At 35.4% G+C, this 18,333-nt stretch overlaps 1 protein-coding gene across 31 annotated transcripts in view; it reads left to right on the forward strand.

The window, feature by feature from the left end:
* The window catches only part of RIMS2 (regulating synaptic membrane exocytosis 2), a 743,118-nt gene that overhangs the window by 280,412 nt on the left and 444,373 nt on the right, over positions 1 to 18,333 (forward strand). The gene's annotated exons all lie outside the window — the stretch shown is intronic.

An 18,333-nucleotide genomic window follows, 5' to 3' on the forward strand; every position in this document is an offset into this window, starting at 1 on the left:
GGACATATGTTTTAAATTCTCTTGTCTGTATTTTTATTATAATCATTCCAGGGAGTATGAAGTGGTTTTTATTTGTATTTCCCTAATGACCAGTGATGTTGAGCATCTTTTCTTGTGTTCAATGGCAATTTATATATCTTCTTTGGAGAAATATCAAATCAAATCCTTTGTTGGGGTTATATTGAAAAGGCCCTTTCTTCTTCACTAAGATTAATACATATTTCTGTTATTGTAATACTGTTATGATTTTATGTTTACATTGTAAAAAATGGATCTGTCCAACATTTATTAAAGTATGGTGTTAGGTGAAAAATGAGCAAAGCCTCCAAGAAGTATGGGACTATGTGAAAAGACCAAATCTACATCTGATTGGTGTACCTGAAAGTGATGGGGAGAATGGAACCAAGTTGGAAAACACTCTGCAGGATATTATCCAGGAGAACTTTCCCAACCTAGCAAGGCAGGCCAACATTCAAATTCAGGAAATACAGAGAATGCCACAAAAGATACTCCTCGAGAAGAGCAACTCCAAGATAAATAATTGTCAGATTCACCAAAGTTGAAATGAAGGAAAAAATGTTAAGGGCAGCCAGAGAGAAAGGTCGGGTTACCCACAAAGGGAGGCCCATCAGATTAACAGTGGATCTCTTGGCAGAAACTTTAGAAGCCAGAAGAGAGTAGGGGCCAATATTCAACATTCTTAAAGAAAAGAATTTTCAATCCAGAATTTCATATCCAGTCAAACTAAGCTTTTTAAGTGAATCAGAAATAAAATCCTTTATAGACAAGCAAATGCTGAGAGATTTTGTCACCACCAGGCCTGCCTTACAAGAGCTCCTGAAGGAAGCACTAAACATGAAAAGGAACAACCCGTACCAGCCACTGCAAAAACATGCCAAATTGTAAAGACCGTCGATGCTAGGAAGAAACTGCATCAACTAACGAGCAAAATAACCAGCTAACATCATAATGACAGGATAAAATTCACACATAACTATATTAACTTTAAATGTAAATGGGCTAAATGCTCCTATTAAAAGACACAGACTGGCAAATTCGGTAAAGAGTCAAGATCCATCAGTATGCTGTGTTCAGGAGAACCATCTCACATGCAGAGACACACATAGACTCAAAATAAAGGGATGGAGGAAGATCTACCAAGCAAATGGAAAACAAAAAAGGTAGGGGTTGCAATCCTAGTCTCTTATGAAACAGACTTTAAACCAACAAAGATCAAAAGAGACAAAGAAGGCCATTACATAATGGTAAAGGGATCAATTCAACAAGAAGAGCTAACTATCTTAAATATATATATACTCAATATAGGATCGCCCAGATTCATAAAGCAAGTCCTTAGAGACCTACAAAGAGACTTAGACTCCCACACAATAATAATGGGACACTTTAACACCCCACTGTCAACAAGAGACAGATCAACGAGACAGAAAGTTAACAAGGATATCCAGGAATTGAACTCAGCTCTGCACCAAGCGGACTTAATAGACATCTACAGAAGTCTCCACCCCAAATCAACAGAATATACATTCTTCTTAGCACCACATCGCACTTATTCTAAAACTGACCACATCGTTGGAAGTAAAGCACTCCTCAGCAAATGTAAAACAACAGAAATTATAACAAACTGTCTCTCAGACCGCAGTGCAATCAAATTAGGACTCAGGATTAAGAAACTTACTCAAAACCGCTCACGTACATGGAAACTGAACAACCTGCTCCTGAATGACTACTGGGTGCATAACGAAATGAAGGCAGAAATAAAGATGTTCTTTGAAACCAATAAGAACAAAGAAACAATGTACCAGAATCTCTGGGACACACTTAAAGCAGTGTGTAGAGGGAAATTTATAGCACTAAATGCCCACAAGAGAAAGCAGGAAAGATCTAAAATTGACACCCTCACATCACAACTAAAAGAACTAGAGAAACAAGAGCAAACACACTCAAAAGCTAGCAGAAGGCAAGAAATAACTAAGATCAGAGCAGAACTGAAGGAGATAGAGACACAAAAAACCCTTCAAAAAATCAGTGAATCCAGGAGCTGGTTTTTTTTTTTTTTTTAAAGATCAACAAAATTGATAGATTGCTAGCAAGACTAATAAAGAAGAAAACAGAGAAGAATCAAATAGATGCAATAAAAAATGAGAAAGTGGATGTCACCACCAAACCCAAGGAAATACAAACTACCATCAGAGAATACTATAAAGACCTCTATGCAAATAAACTAGAAAATCGGAAAGAAATGGAAAAATTCCTGGACACATACACCTTCCGAAGACTAAACCAGGAAGAAGTTGAATCCCTGAATAGACCAACAACAGGCTCTGAAATTGAGGCAATAATTAATAGCCTACCAACCAAAAAAAGTCCAGGACCAGATGGATTCACAGCCGAATTCTACCAGAGGTACAAAGATGAACTGGTACCATTCCTTCTGAAACTATTCCAATCAATAGAAAAAGAGGGAATCCTCCCTAACTCATTGTATGAAGCCAGCATCATTCTGATACCAAAGCCAGGCAGAGACACAACAAAAAAAAGAGAATTTTAGACCAATATCCCTGATGAACATCGATGCAAAAATTCTAAATAAATACTGGTAAACTGAATCCAGCAGCACATCTAAAAGCTTATCCACTACGATCAAGTGGGCTTCATCCCTGGGATGCAAGGCTGGTTCAACATATGCAAATAAGTAAACGTAATCCCTCATATAAACAGAACCAAGACAAAAACCACATGATTATCTCAATAGATGCAGAAAAGGCCTTCGAGAAAATTCAACAGCCCTTCATGCTAAAAACTCTCAATAAACTAGGTATAGATGAGACATATCTCAAAATAATAAGAGCTGTTTCTGACAAACCCAGAGCCAATATCATACTGAATGGGCAAAAACTGGAAGCATTCCCTTTGAAAACTGGCACAAGACAGGGATGGATGCACTCTCTCACCACTCCTATTCAACATAGTGTTGGATGTTCTGGCCAGGGCAATCAGGCAGGAGAAAGAAATAAAGGGTATTCAACTAGGAAAATAGGAAGTCAAATTGTCCCTGTTTGCAGATGACATGATTGTATATCTAGAAAACTCCATTGTCTCAGCCCAAAATCTCCTTAAGCTGATAAGCAACTTCAGCAAAGTCTCAGGGTACAAAATCAATGTGCAAAAATCACAAGCATTCCTATACACCAGTAACAGACAAACAGAGAGCCAAATCATGAGTGAACTCCCATTTATAATTACTACAAAGAGAATAAAATACCTAGGAATACAACTTACAAGGGATGTGAAGGACCTCTTCAAGGAGAACTACAAACCACTGCTCAACGAAATAAAAGAGGACATAAACAAATGAAAGAACATTCCATGCTCATGGATAGGAAGAATCAATATTGTGAAAATGGCCATACTGCCCAAGGTAATTTATAGATTCAATGCCATCCCCTTCAAGCTACCAATGACTTTCTTTACAGAATTGAAAAAAACTATGTTAAACTTCATATGGAACCAAAAAAGAGCCCACATTGCCATGACCATCCTAAGCCAATAGAACAAAGCTGGAGGCACCACACTACCTGACTTCAAACTATACTACAAGGCTATAGTAATCAAAACAGCATGATACTGGCACTAACACAGAGATATAGACCAATGGAACAGAACAGAGCCCTCAGAAAGAATACCACACATCTAAAACCATCTGATCTTTGACAAACGGAACAAAAACAAGAAATGGGGAAAGAATTCCCTATTTAATAAATGGTGCTGGGAAAACTGGCTAGCCATATGTAGAAAGCTGAAACTGGATCCCTTCCTTACAACTTATACAAAAATTAATTTATGATGGATTAAAGACTCAAATATTAGACCTAAAACCATAGAAACCCTAGAAGAAAACCTAGGCAATACCATTCAGGACATAGGCATGGGCAAGGACTTCATGACTAAAACACCAAAGGCAATGGCAACAAAAGCCAGAATAGACTAATGGGATCTAATTAAACTAAAGAGCTTCTGCACAGCAAAAGAAACCACCATCAGAGTGAAGAGGCAACCTACAGAATGGGAGAAAATTTTTATAATCTACCCTTCTGACAAAGGGCTAATATCCGGAATCTACAAAGTACTTAAACAAATTTACAAGAAAAAAATCAAACAACCCCATCAAAAAGTGGGCAAAGGATATGAACAGACACTCCTCAAAAGAAGACATTTATGCAGCCAACAGACACATGAAAAAATGCTCATCATCACTGGCCATCAGAGAAATGCAAATCGAAATTACAATGAGATACCATCTCACACCAGTTAGAATGGCGATCATTAAAAAGTCAGGAAACAACGGGTGATGGAGAGGATGTGGAGAAATAGGAACACTTTTACACTGTTGGTGGGACTGTAAACTAGTTCAACCATTGTGGAAGTCAGTGTGGCAATTCCTCAGGGATCTAGAACTAGAAGTACCATTTGACCCAGCCATCCCATTACTGGGTATATACCCAAAGGATTATAAATCATGCTGCTATACAGACACATGCACATGTGTGTTTATTGTGGCACTATTCACAATAGCAAAGACCTGGAACCAACCCAATTGTCATCAATGATAGACTGGATTAAGAAAATGTGGCACATATACACCATGTAATACTATGCAGCCATAAAAAGGATGAGTTCATGTCCTTTGTAGGGACATGGATGCAGGTGGAAACCATCATTCTGAGCAAACTGTCGCAAGGACAGAAAACCAGACGCTAGGTGTTCTCACTCATAGATGGGAAATGAGCAATGAGAACACCTGGACACAGAGTAGGGAACATCACACACTGGGGCATGTTGTGGTGTGGGAGGAGGCGGGAGGGATAGCATTAGGACATATACCTAATGAAAATGAGTTAATGCGTGCAGCACACCAACATGGCACATGTGTACATGTATAACAAACCTGCACGTTGTGTACATGTACCCTAGAAATTAAAGTATAATAATAATGATGAAAAATAAGAAGTACAAAGAAAAAAAAGAGGATAAGCCTGTATTTATCGTTTTTCCCACCAGATGGCGAACATGCGTCCTAAAATCAAAAGATACACAATTCTCTGATTTTTCCACCTGAACTAGTTGCAGAGATTGTTTAGTTGACATTTGAGATTGTAGAAAACAAGCCTTCACATGTATCGCTGCCTTTAATATTCAAATATGATATTTATTCCCAAATATTTATCTCAGTTCTGAGATTTCCAAGTACTAGACTTGTATTTACAACTCCAAGTTCTATAATCTTACCTTGTGTTCCACAAATATTTCAAAATCGAGACATTTAAAATGTAAGTGTATACTTCCTCCCAAAGTAGCAGCTTCTTTGTCATCCCCTAGCCCATCTTATTGCACCATCCATCATTCTTATGGCCATTTAAAGATACTTAGGTATCATTTTTCTAATCTTCCTCTTGATTTTATAATATGTACATATTTATGATTTTGATTAATTTCATCCCCTTCCCCATCAACTCCCCACAATATGTTTTTCTTCCTTTCTGCCCTCCTGCTTTTCAACTTTATTTACTGCTCTCCATTTTCTACTTGGTTTCCTGAAACGTGATATTAAAGTGTAGATATGGAGTCATTAAATTGCTAACTTTTGATGCCTTCTCATTTTGGACTTAAAGTTCAAATTCTTAACTTTATAAGAGAAATGAACATTTACTGAGTACCTACAGTGTTCTAGACTTTGTGAGAAAAATTTAATGCATGTAATTTTAATTCCCATAAAAATGTTATAAAGTGCTATTTAAGATATCCTTTTATACAAAAATAATTTTAACATACCAAAATTAGAGGTAGATTTTCCAGTGGAACATAGGTTTTTCTAACTCAAAAGCCTGTTATGCCCTCTTTTGAGACTCACTATTATTTATCTTTTCTTACCTCATCTCACACCACTTTTTTTCCTTTCCCCTATAATCTAGCCTCAGCAGATCACTAATGAATTTTTAAAAATCTTTCCTTCTTAAAATTTTAAGTATTTGCTCTGCTTTTCCTCTTATCTAGAATTCTATTCTAGCTATGTATGTGTGAATTCAACAAATATTTATTGAGTATTGATTGTGTGTCAGATTTCTAGATGCTTAGAGTATAGCTGTGAACAAATAGACAAAACTACTTTTTAGTTGGGAAAGACAAAGAAATAAGAAATAACTAGTATGTTGGATAGGAGTGTAGCTTTAGGCCTGTGCATTTGGCTGTCCAGGTTGTGTGCAGCAGAACTCCAGGGGGCACAATTCACTCAGATGTGAGTGGTACAACTTGGAGTTCTGCACCTCTGAGGTCCCAGTGACAAGTGCTGTGGAGGAAGATAGTATAATAATACATGGGAGGAGGGAAAGGGATTTTTTGTGGGGAAACAGTTTATAATTTTAAATAGGGTGTTAGGGAAGGCATTGCTTAAGATTTAGTTAAGACTTAAAGGAAGTGAAGAAGTAAGACATGTGGATATCTGAGGGAAGAGCACTCTAGGCAGAGAAATAGCAAGTGCCAAGATTGTTAAGTGAGGATGTGCCTTGGCATATCGGCCTAAATCTTACCATTTTCTTCAAAGCCTAACTCAAGTATTCCTAGTTACTTGAGCCCTTCCTGTATGTTTTTCTAGCAAGAATTATATTTTTGCTTAGAAAGGATACCTTTATTAATGCACTTACCACTGTCTGACCTTCAGTATACTTGTCAATGTTTCTTTTCTCTTACTCAATTTCAAACAACTTGAGAGCATACTTACTTTTACATCTTTGGGTCTATACATACCAAGTTAAGGTTCTAGAAATGGAATACTAGTTGAATTAGAATGAATTGAACTAAATCACTGAAAAAGTAGTAGCTACCCATTATCTTCTTCATATCTGTTACTTGTTACAATTATCCTGTGTTTACAAAAATGGAATTTACTTAAAGAATCTGGTAATTTTCCCTGCCCCTTAGCCTCATTTTGCCCCAATGTCTTTGTAAAACCATCTTAACATGCATAAAAGAATTAAACTACTTGTTGCTACATATCAGATTGATCTTTAGTGTTCGATTTTTTCTTAGAAACTGGCAATGGTGATGGATCATTTTAAGTGTATTAGCATATTTGAAAAGAAATTGTTATGCCTATTTGCTTTAACCTGTCACATTCTAGCTTCATTTTAAATAATTTGCTTGAATGTCTTGCTTTTTTTCCATGTTCTCCTATCCATTTTTGGGCAGCATGACCTATGTCCCAGTTTGTCACTGCCGGTCCTGGCTCATATATGTTATATTGGCATAATTATTAAGAGCACCCTTTTTACTCTCAAAAGTATCCTGGGGTTGACGATAAATTACATGGTCTTCCTATTCTTCTTTGAGGCTTTCTATGTGATAGCTCATATACTGTGCTGCCCAATGCTTGATAGACCTATTGAAAATTCCCAATGGAATCATACTGCAGCAAATATTACTTCAGGTACGTAGTCTACAATATTGATTAAGTATATACTTTATATATAACAGTTTATATGGAGAAATACAAAGACAGTATAAGATTCTCTGTGTCATATGAATTTATAATCTAATAAGTCAGGATTAATGATATAGTTATATAAACATAAATATTTGAAATCGGCAAATATAAATGTAACAAAATGTAATTTAGAAATATATAAAAGTAGTCAGATAATTGACTACTTTTGTACATTAACAAATTTAAATGATGGAACCAAATAGGGAAATTTGGGAGAAATTTTGTAGATTTGTTAAAACCAACTAAATTTTAATAAAGGAATTTTAAAAGATAGAAGATACAGCATTGTGTAAAAATAGCATGACAGCAAGTTTGTATAGTATAGACATTTCTATATTATCAGTTTTTCTTCTGTCACTTTTATTTTATTTTGGTCCTCAGATACAGTGAGGTTTGTTAATCATTTGTCAGTTTATGGCACTTCGGTGATTTATGTTTTCTTCCCACTTAAATATATATCTTTGCATAATACAGAATGTTGCTTTTTGTATGCATGTGTTTTAAATTACAGAAAGGATATGGTGCTTTAGATCTTACATTTTAAAAGATTCGTTCATGTGGGAATATCAATTTGTTGTTCCAGACTGCTGCATTGTAATGTGGTAGACAGAATAATGGCCTCCAAAAATGTCCACACCCTGATCCCTGGAACCCCTGGATGTTACCTTACCTGGCAAAGGGATTTTGCAGACATGATTAAGGTTATGGACCTTGAGATAGGGAGATTAACTTAGATTGTCTATGTGGACCCAATCTAATCACACGAAGCCTTAAAGGTAGAAAACTTTTTTTTTTTTTTTTTTTTTTTTTTTTGCTGCGTCAATGAGATGAGATAGAAGGAGGAGAGATTCAAAGCAGGAAAAGGACGAAAATGCCTATTGTTGAGTTTGAAGATGGGGGAGGGGACCATGAGTCAAAGAATTTGCCAGCCTCTAGAAGCTGGAAATCTCCCTCAGTTTATAGCCAGCAAGAAAATGGGGACCTTGGTCTTACAACCACAACGTGAATTCTGCCAATAGTTTGAATGAGCAAAAAATAGACTCCCCTCAGAACCTCCAAAAAGAAACTCAGCTGGCATCTTAATTTTAGTCCAATGAGACTTCTACCAGACTTTCTGACCTACATAAGTGTAAGACAACAAACTTGTGTTTTGAACCATTTAATTGGTGGTAATTTTCTTTACCTCAACAATGGAAAATTAATAGATACTCCCTTGTGTGAATACACTATATTTTATTTGACATCCCATTAGTGATGGACAATCTAGACTATGTCAAAACTCGTTACTATAAACTGTGAGTCAGTGAACATCCTTGTACATGTCTCCTTATGGACCTATGCAAGACTTTGTAGTCTGTCTATGTAGGTGTATAATTAATGTGGCATAGGGTATGTATACTTTATTTCACTAGTTTTGTTCTCAAAAATGCCTCAGTCCATACTTCTACTTGTAGTGCTTAAGGATTTGTGATTTCCCATATCATTACTAATATTTGATATTACTAAGCATTTCATGTGTTTGCAGTCTGGTGGATATGAGGGGGTATTTTTGTTTTAATTTGCAGTTTCCTCATTACATTGAAGCTGAGGATCCCCTCACATACATATTAGCTACTTGGATTGCCATTACTATGAAGTATTTATTTATCTGTCAATTTGAAAAAATTAGCTCCACATCATTTTTGTCTGTTGTTTTTTTTAGCAGGCATTTTAATGTTGATGTAGTTAAATTCATTACTTTTTAAAATTTATAGTTTGTGCTCTTTTAGTCATGATTAAAAAGTCAGTCATCATTCAGAATCCCTAGAAATACTCTTTTACACTTCTACTACCAGCTTTACAGTTTTTACCTTTCTCATGTATATTTTAAATTAAGTCAGAGTTCACTTGTGGACATGATGAAGTATGAATCCCAAGTTTTATTTTCCCATATGGTGAGCCACTGTTCCCAGCAGAAGCTATTAGACAAACTATTCTCACATCACTGGTTTTTGCACTTATATATAATGTTTATAATGCACTTATATATAATTGGGCCACTTTTTCGCTCTCTGTTCTGTCTTACTGGTCTATGTTTTACCCTGTGATAGTACCACACTGTGATTTTTTTTTTTTTAGGCTTTTTGGCATTTTTTACATAGATGATTGCATCACTTATAATGAAAAAAGGCTTATTTTTTCTTTTCAAGTCGTAAGCCTTTTATTTCATTTTTTAATCCTATTTTACTGGCTAGTGCCTCCACTAAAATGTTAGATAGAAGTGGTGAGAGTAACGTCTTTGCCTTCTTTCCAGTCCTAGGGTGAATGCTTTGAGTCTTTCACAATCAAATGCGATGTTAGCTATAGGTTTTCCATAGATGTCCTTTATTAGACTGAGAAAATTGTCTTCTATTACTAATTTGCTGAGAATTCTTTCATGAATGGCTATGAAATTTTGTCATTTGCTTTTTTTATGCCTCTGTTGAAAGGATCACATGGTTTTTCCTCTTTCGTCTCTTTATATGGTGAATTACACTGATTGTTTTCAAATGCTGCATCAACTTTGCATTTCTGGGATACTCCTCTTGGTCATGGTGGTATTATTCTATTTATGTATTGCTGGATTGGATTTACTAATACTTTGTTTGAAATTTTTACAATTTATGTTCATGAGGGAGAGTTGTATGTAGTTTCCTTTCCTTGTAACATCATTGATTTAATCAGGGAATGCTGGCCTCCTAAGATAAGTTAGGAAATGATCTTCTATCTTCAATTTTCTAGAATAGTTTTTATAGAGCTGTTATTTCTTTAAATGTTTGATAGAATTTGCCTCTACTGCCATTTGGGCCTAGAGTTCTCTTGTAGCTCTGTCTTTGTTTTTATTTATTTATTTATTCTATTTTTTTCTATTTTTGAGATGAAGTCTTGCTCTGTCGCCCAGGCTGGAGTGCAGTGGCATGATCTCCGCTCACTGCAACCTCCGCCTTTGGCAATTCTTCTGCATCAGCCTCCCAAGTAGCTGGGACTACAGGTGCACACCACCACACTCGGCTAATTTTTTTTGTATTTTAATAGAGTCGGGGTTTCACCGTGTTGCCCAGGCTGGTCATGAACTCCTGAGCTCAGGCAATCCTCCCGCCTCCGCCTCCCAAAGTGCTGAGATTACAGGCGTGGGCCACAGCACCCAGCCAGCAATGTCTTTAAAGACTATGAATTCCGTTTTTTCAATGATTATGCAGCCTTTCAGGTTACTTATTTATCCTTGAGCATATGGATATTTTTACAGTCTAGTAAATATATAGCCATGGTAGCTATATTTATTCTAGGGTTGTCTAAATAATCATTTAAAAAGTATTCTTTCTTTTCCTTTTAAAATATTAGAGGCAGAACAGACATTTTCATACTCTTTTTCAACGTAACCTTTTTCATGTTCCATACTAATCTGTATATCTTACACCTATATTTAATTCCAATTTCAACTAACCTTTATATCTGCCAGTACTATTGGGATAATTTTAGTGATAATTTCTCGTTGTCTCAGGCTGGACTTAGTGACTTTTTACTTTTCATCTGAGATATTCAATCATTGTCATTCACCTTTACCTTGCAGAAGTTTTGCCTTTTAGTCTGCTATCCACTTGTTTTGTCATTCTTATTTAAAGTCTAGTGAAGCCGTTATCCATTTCCTGTAGGGCATGACTTCACTAGATTGTCCACTTTTGAAGCACTTGCTTTTCAATCATACTTTAACTATTTTATGCCAATATCCAATGTCATAATCGGTGACATTCAATTGAGCAAGACACTACTTATTACTTGCTATTTCTTGACAATATCTGTAAATTCATTTTTAACAAGCTTTCTTTCAGCGTCATATATTCATTTGTAAAATATATTTTGGTATTGATAATTGTAGCAAGGAAAATTCTTTAGTAGTAAAATTACAATCAAAGAAAAGCTAGTAAGGCATTAAAATGGGAGTATTTGTTAGCCAATGGTGGTGGTTTTATTAGCCAGCAGCACTCTTTTTTAAGCTGTTGTGGAGAGAATTTTAACACCAAAATGACCATTTTTGAGCCTCTTTAATTTATTCCAACACTAATGTGTGTCTTAGTTACCCAAGTCTCTCATGCATTAACAACATAAAATTTAATAAATTGTAAGGCGTTCTTAACTGATATTTGCGTATATGCTCATATAATCCTTTTTCACAGATATTTTACAGATATATTGGCAGTAGAAGTATATATGTGAGTGTGCATAGTAGACTGTGGGAGTACATTGCCTCTAGTTGGGCTTTTATGGCAATATTAATGCTATATGCTGACTTCTCACCCACCTTTCACCTTCTCCTTTGGCTCTCCCAATACACACCAGTGAAGTAATTCCGGTATTGGTCAAGGATATAATGGATAAGGGCTACAAAATTTGGCAGCCATACTAAGGTGAGGCAAGGGTAGGGGCTGGTGAATGTAGAAGTGTTTATTTAGATCTTTTTGTAAAGCAAATAAACCAGTAATAAAGAAAACTGGTTTGAAATAAATTTCTTCTTTTATTTGCCTCACTGGATATTTTTCCCTCTTAGAGCCAATGTGCTAAGACAGGCCTGGGATGAACCAGTTAGGAAGTACCCTTTGGAGGGTCAAAAGGAAAGAAGAGTGAGACTAAGGAGCTAGCCACTAAATTGATCTTGTTTATTACTGAAGTTTAAGGAGCAGAAATAGTCTTTTCAAGGGTCATATAAGGTCTAGCCACCTCGGGGGGGAGTTGGAGTCAACACTTTTAATAAAGATGAAGATACATTTTCCTATTGCATATTTTTAATTTTCCAAGGATTCAGGCATTTAAATTGGTCAATTCATAATAACATGAATTCAGCATCATGGTGGTTTTTTACTTTGAGATTTTTTACTCATTTACATAGAAGCATATGTACTTATATTCTCTGCCTTCCTGCTTGTTACTATAGATAAGCAATCCCTGCTCTAACTGTGCATGGAACCCGCCCTATTTTATCTACTAAGGACTTAGCTCGTGGAATTCTCTGAAATACAGTATGAGATTGGGTGGGGAATAAAGTTTTATAAAAATAATTATTATAGTTCAAATTTTTATGCTAAATGATATGGAATAACTGAATAACTTGAATAATTTTCATAATTTAAAATGTCTTTTATATTGGGGATTTGACTTCTGCTTATTCTGTTTAAAACTAGTGTTATGTGTCAAATGTAAGACGTAACTTAGATTAAAGTGGTGGTTCTCAAACTTTTTGGTCTTGGGGCCTCTTTACAATCTTTAAAATGCTTGAAGACCTCAAAGAATTTTTGTTTATGTGGATTATATTTATTACTATTTACCATATTAGAAATAACTGATAAAAAAATTTTAAATATGCATTTATTAATTAATTTAAAAATAACAGTGAACCCACCATATGACAACTAACTGTATACAGTAGACAGAATTCTAAGTTATGTACAATGAGACTTACCCTTCCCTTGGGTATGTATAAAACCTGTGACTTGCTTCTAGCTAGTAGAGTATGGCAAAGATGTTGGGATAGTCAGTTATATAGTTATATCACATTGTATGAGATTATGTCTTCAATTGGAGCAAGAGATTCTTCTGCTGGTTTAGAAGTAAATAAACTGCCATGTTGTAAAAGGGCTGTGAGAGAGCCATGTGTCAGGGATCTGTGTGGGGTCTCTAGGAGCTGAGTAGTACATCTCTGACAGCAGGTGAGAAAGTGAGGACCTAAGTCTTTGAGCCACAAGGAACTGAGGCATGCCAACAATCACATGAGCTTGCAAAAGGATCCTGAGCTCAGAAATAAACGTGGTCCAGTGGACATCTTGATAACAGCCTTCTCAGGCCCTGAGTCAGAGGATCATTTAAACCATACTTGGACTCCTGACCTATGGAAACTGCAAGATAATAAATATACATCATTTTAAGCTATTAAAAATATGGTTATTTGTTTTGCAGCAATGGAAAACTAGTACAGCATATTTCAAAAAAAGTAAAGAAAAATTTAGTGAGAAAAGTGACATTATTTTACATTTTTGGGAAATTCCATTATTGTCTAACTTAGTGGAAGATAGCTTCTGTATTCAATATATTGAGATATCACACATACTTTAGCCTCTGGAAAACTCCACTGTACACCCAAGAGAGAATGAGAATCAAAAAGGCAAATAACATTTTAGTATTATGCATATAGGTTTGACCCTGCAGATCCTCTGAAAGGGATTTGGGGATTCTACTGAGGGCACTGGATTACACTTTTAAGAACTGCTAGATTTTGGAATAAATTTTCCGTAGTCTCCTCCTCTACCACCAACAGAGTATTGGATTGTATGTGGACAAGATTATATAAGGTAACATAACATATATGGAACACTCAGCTTCCTTGACTGTTTTTCACTTGATTTCTGCTTTTGTCCTTGAGTTTGTCTATGTCGTTTATTTTCTCTGCTCCTCCTGGTAAGAAAATGCAGTAGATCCTTACTGACTCTCATTTCTAGGAGGAATAGATAGGAATATGTTTAATATGTAGTGAATTGAGACAGAGTTTTTCTAAATCATCCTGGCATATTTTGACTGTGGTATTTACCTGCAAAGGTGCTGTAGCCATTGAGAGATTTGATTTAAAACCCAAGAGGAGTTTTTAAACTGTAGTTTTTCACTTATAAGGAGTTTGTAGAAATTGTCTTTTTTTTTTTAGTTTGAGAGTCTTGCTCTGTCACCCAGGCTGGAGTGCAGAGGTACAGTCATAGATCACTGCAACCCCTAGCCCCTGAGATCAGGCAATCTTCCTACCTCAGCCTCCTAAGTAGCTAGGACTATAGGTGAATGCCATCACACCCAGCTAATTTTTTATTTTTGTTAAGATGGGGTCTGACTACATTGCCCAGGCTAGTCTCAAACTCTGGCCTCAAGCAATCTTCCTGCCTTGGCCTCTTAAAGCGCTGGCATTACAGGATGAACCACCACACCCAGCCTCATTTAAAAAAAAGTGTGTGTATCTATTTTTATGTATGTGTTTTTTTCTGTATGTGTAATACTTAATAATGGTACTAATTGTTATTTCTCTTGAGTGTTTTTGTTTAATTTTGTGTGACCTTTTTTATCCCTAGGAATCCTGAAGAGTGAATTAGTCCCATGAATCTCAAGATAGCTCAATATATGATAAATTCACTATTGTCGTAAGATTTGGGATGCATCTTAGTGTTATTAACATTAATATGTTATGTAGATTTCTTCTTTAGTAAGCTGCAGCTACTCTTGTTTTTTTAAATAACTAAGTCAGCAAAAATAAATAGTACAGAGAATCAAAATTGTTGTTACATATAATCAACTATTTTTATTTCTGTGATACATACCTGAGAGTTGCTAACATCTATTATTTGACACAGTTGGAAATTTTAAGGTATGATCTGGAACTCTTTTTTTGGAAATAAGGTCTTTCAAGGTTGGTTTGAAGGTTATTAGTAGAACAGTTCTCACTTTGCTTACCAAATTACACAGTGCTTGAGCTGGAAAATTAAACTTTATTTTGACTTCCCAATCCCTACTAATGCAATCTCTCTTCCACTTTTTCTTTTCATTTCTTCTTTTATTATATTTCCACCTGAACTTTTTTGTCTATTTCTTAGAGCTAGTTTTCACCTTATTTTTCCTCATTGATATTTTCAAATTCCTATTGAGTTTTCTGTATATTTAATCTCTTTAATCACTTTAGTCTTCCTTTCCTCTGCCTCAGACTTAATCAGTTGTGATAAAGCAGGATTAATAAATTTTAGTTACATCTCTCAGAAATATTTATAATATTCTTCATATAACCAAGATGGCAAGACTACAGTGTGTGGGGAGTCAAAATTGTTGCAATATAAAATAACTTCTTTATTTCTGTGATATATATCTGAAACTCACTTATATGAAAAATTTAACATAAAGTTTTGAGATATAACTTAAAACCCCTGTCTGGAAAGTGGTAAGACAACAGATTCTCTTCTATTTGACTTCGTTTAATAAGAATTAGAGTCATGAGGGTGGAAAGATTATGAAGATTTGATTTGTGCTCTTGCAATATTTCTTTTTTCTGTCTAAACATGTTTGAATCTATGCTTTATTGTTTTATTCTCTCAGAAAACATAAGGCTTAAGAGTTATGTTTATCTTCAAGGCTGAAGGCCTTGTTCTTTTTATCTGTATTTTTACATCACCTTTGGATTTTAAATTCCAAGGACCCTTAGAAACTATAACATTAACTTACATTTTAAATGAGAGTTCCATAAGAAGTTGCTGAATGACAGATACAGTAGTACCATGGAAGGAGCACTGGACTATAAATCACAAGCTCTAGGTACTAGTTCTAACTTTGTCACCAGCCATTTGGTCCAAAAAGCCTTGGATGAAACAATGCATCACATCTCTTTTCTGTAGACGGAGGAGGTTTAGATTCTATTTTAAATGTGATAAGATACTATTGTAGGGTTTAAACATGGAAGGAGCATGATATTATTTTGTGTGTGTGTGTGTGTGGGCAATCTTTGGTGGAGAATGGTTTGTAGAGGACAAGATTAATGCACCGAGAAGCTAGGAGATTATTGAAGTCATCCATTAGAGAGATGTTGGTAGATTGAACTAGAATTATAGTAGTGAGATGGAAAATGTTCATGGATTTGTGTTCCATTTTGAAGATAGAGTTGATAGAACCTACCGATAGATTTGATTTGTGTGGTGGAGTGTGAAAGCAAAAGAGATATCAAGGTTAATTCCTAGATAAATCATGGTGTTGTTTTAAGACAGAAAAAAAATGGGAGGAACAGGTTTGGGTGAGGAAATCAGGAATTCTGTTTGGCCATGTTATGTTTGAGATGCCCTTTTGACTTCCATTTGGGGATTCCAAATTGACAGATGGTTAAATGAGTCTGGAGTTTTAGGGGAAGATAAGGGCAAAGATATACAGAAGATATTTAAAGCCATGGGACCTAAGTCACCGGGAAGGGGGAGCTGTAAATAAAAAGAGCAGAGAGGGTTCACAACATAGCCAAAACAGGGCCTTGGACATTCCACACATTTAAAGATCTAAGAGAGGAATGAGAGCCAACAAAAGACACTGTGAAAAAATTGACACTGTGAAAGAAAATCAGAAGAATGTGTCTCAGGAATGAAGAGTAAAAATGGTTTAAAAGTCATGGATAGCATTAGTGTCAAATGATACAGATAAGTCATGGTAAGAAAAGAACAGAGAATTGTCTGTTTAGTTTGATAACATGCAAGTAATTGGTGAGAACAATCTCAATAGAACATTAGTGCTAGAAAATTGATTAGTATGGATTTAAAAGAGGATGTGAAATGAAAACATGGCCATAGCAACTAAAGACAACTTCTTCAAGAAATTTTGCTGTGAAGAGGAGCAGAAAAATGGGGTAGTACCTGGAAGGGAATATGAGGTCAAGGGAAATTCTGTTAAGATAGGAAATAATATAGTAATAAAATCACTGATAACTTGATTCACATATAAAATTAATATTATTTATTTATCATTACAAGTATCATTGGAACCAAGGGAGTTCTAAAATAGACTAAAGAGTAAATAAACTAGGTATTTTATGGAGGAGCTGGTAATAAAAAGGGTAAGACAGATGGAAAATTGATAGAATAGATCTTGTTTATATTATATTTTCCTTTCTTTTCTATTTTCACATTTGGTGCTTAAACACCTTTACTTTTAAGTAGCTAGGATCTTTGATTAATCCTGATCTCTGTCCATATCTACAGGTCAGACAAATTATATTTTTTAAGTTGATAAGATTAGATTGAAATACATTTAGATTTGCATGAGTTTATTTGCATCAGATCTTCTGTTTTGGCTGAAAAAAGACTAAAAATTTTATTTGCTTACCTTTCACCAAAGGAGGAAAGGGGGATGATGGAAGAGGCTAAGAAGATGTCTATTCCCAGACTACATTTCATAGGCTAGATCTGGGTTTTATGGATTGAGTGATTTCAGGCCAAAAGAGCTTTTTTCCCGAGAGTTGTTTTGAAGCACAGGAAAACAAGCAGCAATTCTTCAGTTTCCAAATGGCAGAATATATAACACAGAGTTGATCATAGTATTTTTCTTAAAATACTGTCTTTTATTGTCTTCTGGGCTACCACACTCTCTCTCTTGACTTTTCTCTTACCTCTGTGGCTGCTCCTCTTCTGTTTCCTTCACTGGCTTCTCCTTCTTTAACTGATGAGTTAATGTGGAACTTAGCTCCTTGATGCTTTGTCATAAACCTCTTATTTGCGTGTTTTTCCTTTTAAATTTTATCTCCGGGTGATCTCATCTACTTGCTTGGTTGAAATCATTACTAACACGCTGATGCTTCCTAAAGTTATATCTTCAGTTGAGAACTCTCTTCTGAACTGCAGAGTGACATATTTAATTGCTTACTTCTCTGTCTTGTTAGCTGTCTTGCATGCACCTCAAATTCAACAATCCATCATCTTCCCCTTTCTTCTCCCTCAACCTGCTTCTCCTTTAGCATTCTTTGTCTCAGCAAATTTTAAGACTGTCTACTTGGTACTTAAGAGATAAATCTAAGAGTTACTTTTTACACCTATCTTGACCGTGACCAATCAACGACTAAGTCCTGTTGATTCGACTTCTACCTTTTAAGTCTATTCTTTTTTCTCTATCTTGTTATGATCACTTTAATCCAGGCCAACTAAAATCTTGCCTGGACTATTACATTAGCTTTCTAAATGATCTCTCTGCATCCACATACAGTGAGATAATAT

This window comes from Pan paniscus, chromosome 7, assembly GCF_029289425.2.
Source record: "Pan paniscus chromosome 7, NHGRI_mPanPan1-v2.0_pri, whole genome shotgun sequence".
In the NCBI taxonomy this organism is placed as follows: domain Eukaryota; kingdom Metazoa; phylum Chordata; class Mammalia; order Primates; family Hominidae; genus Pan; species Pan paniscus.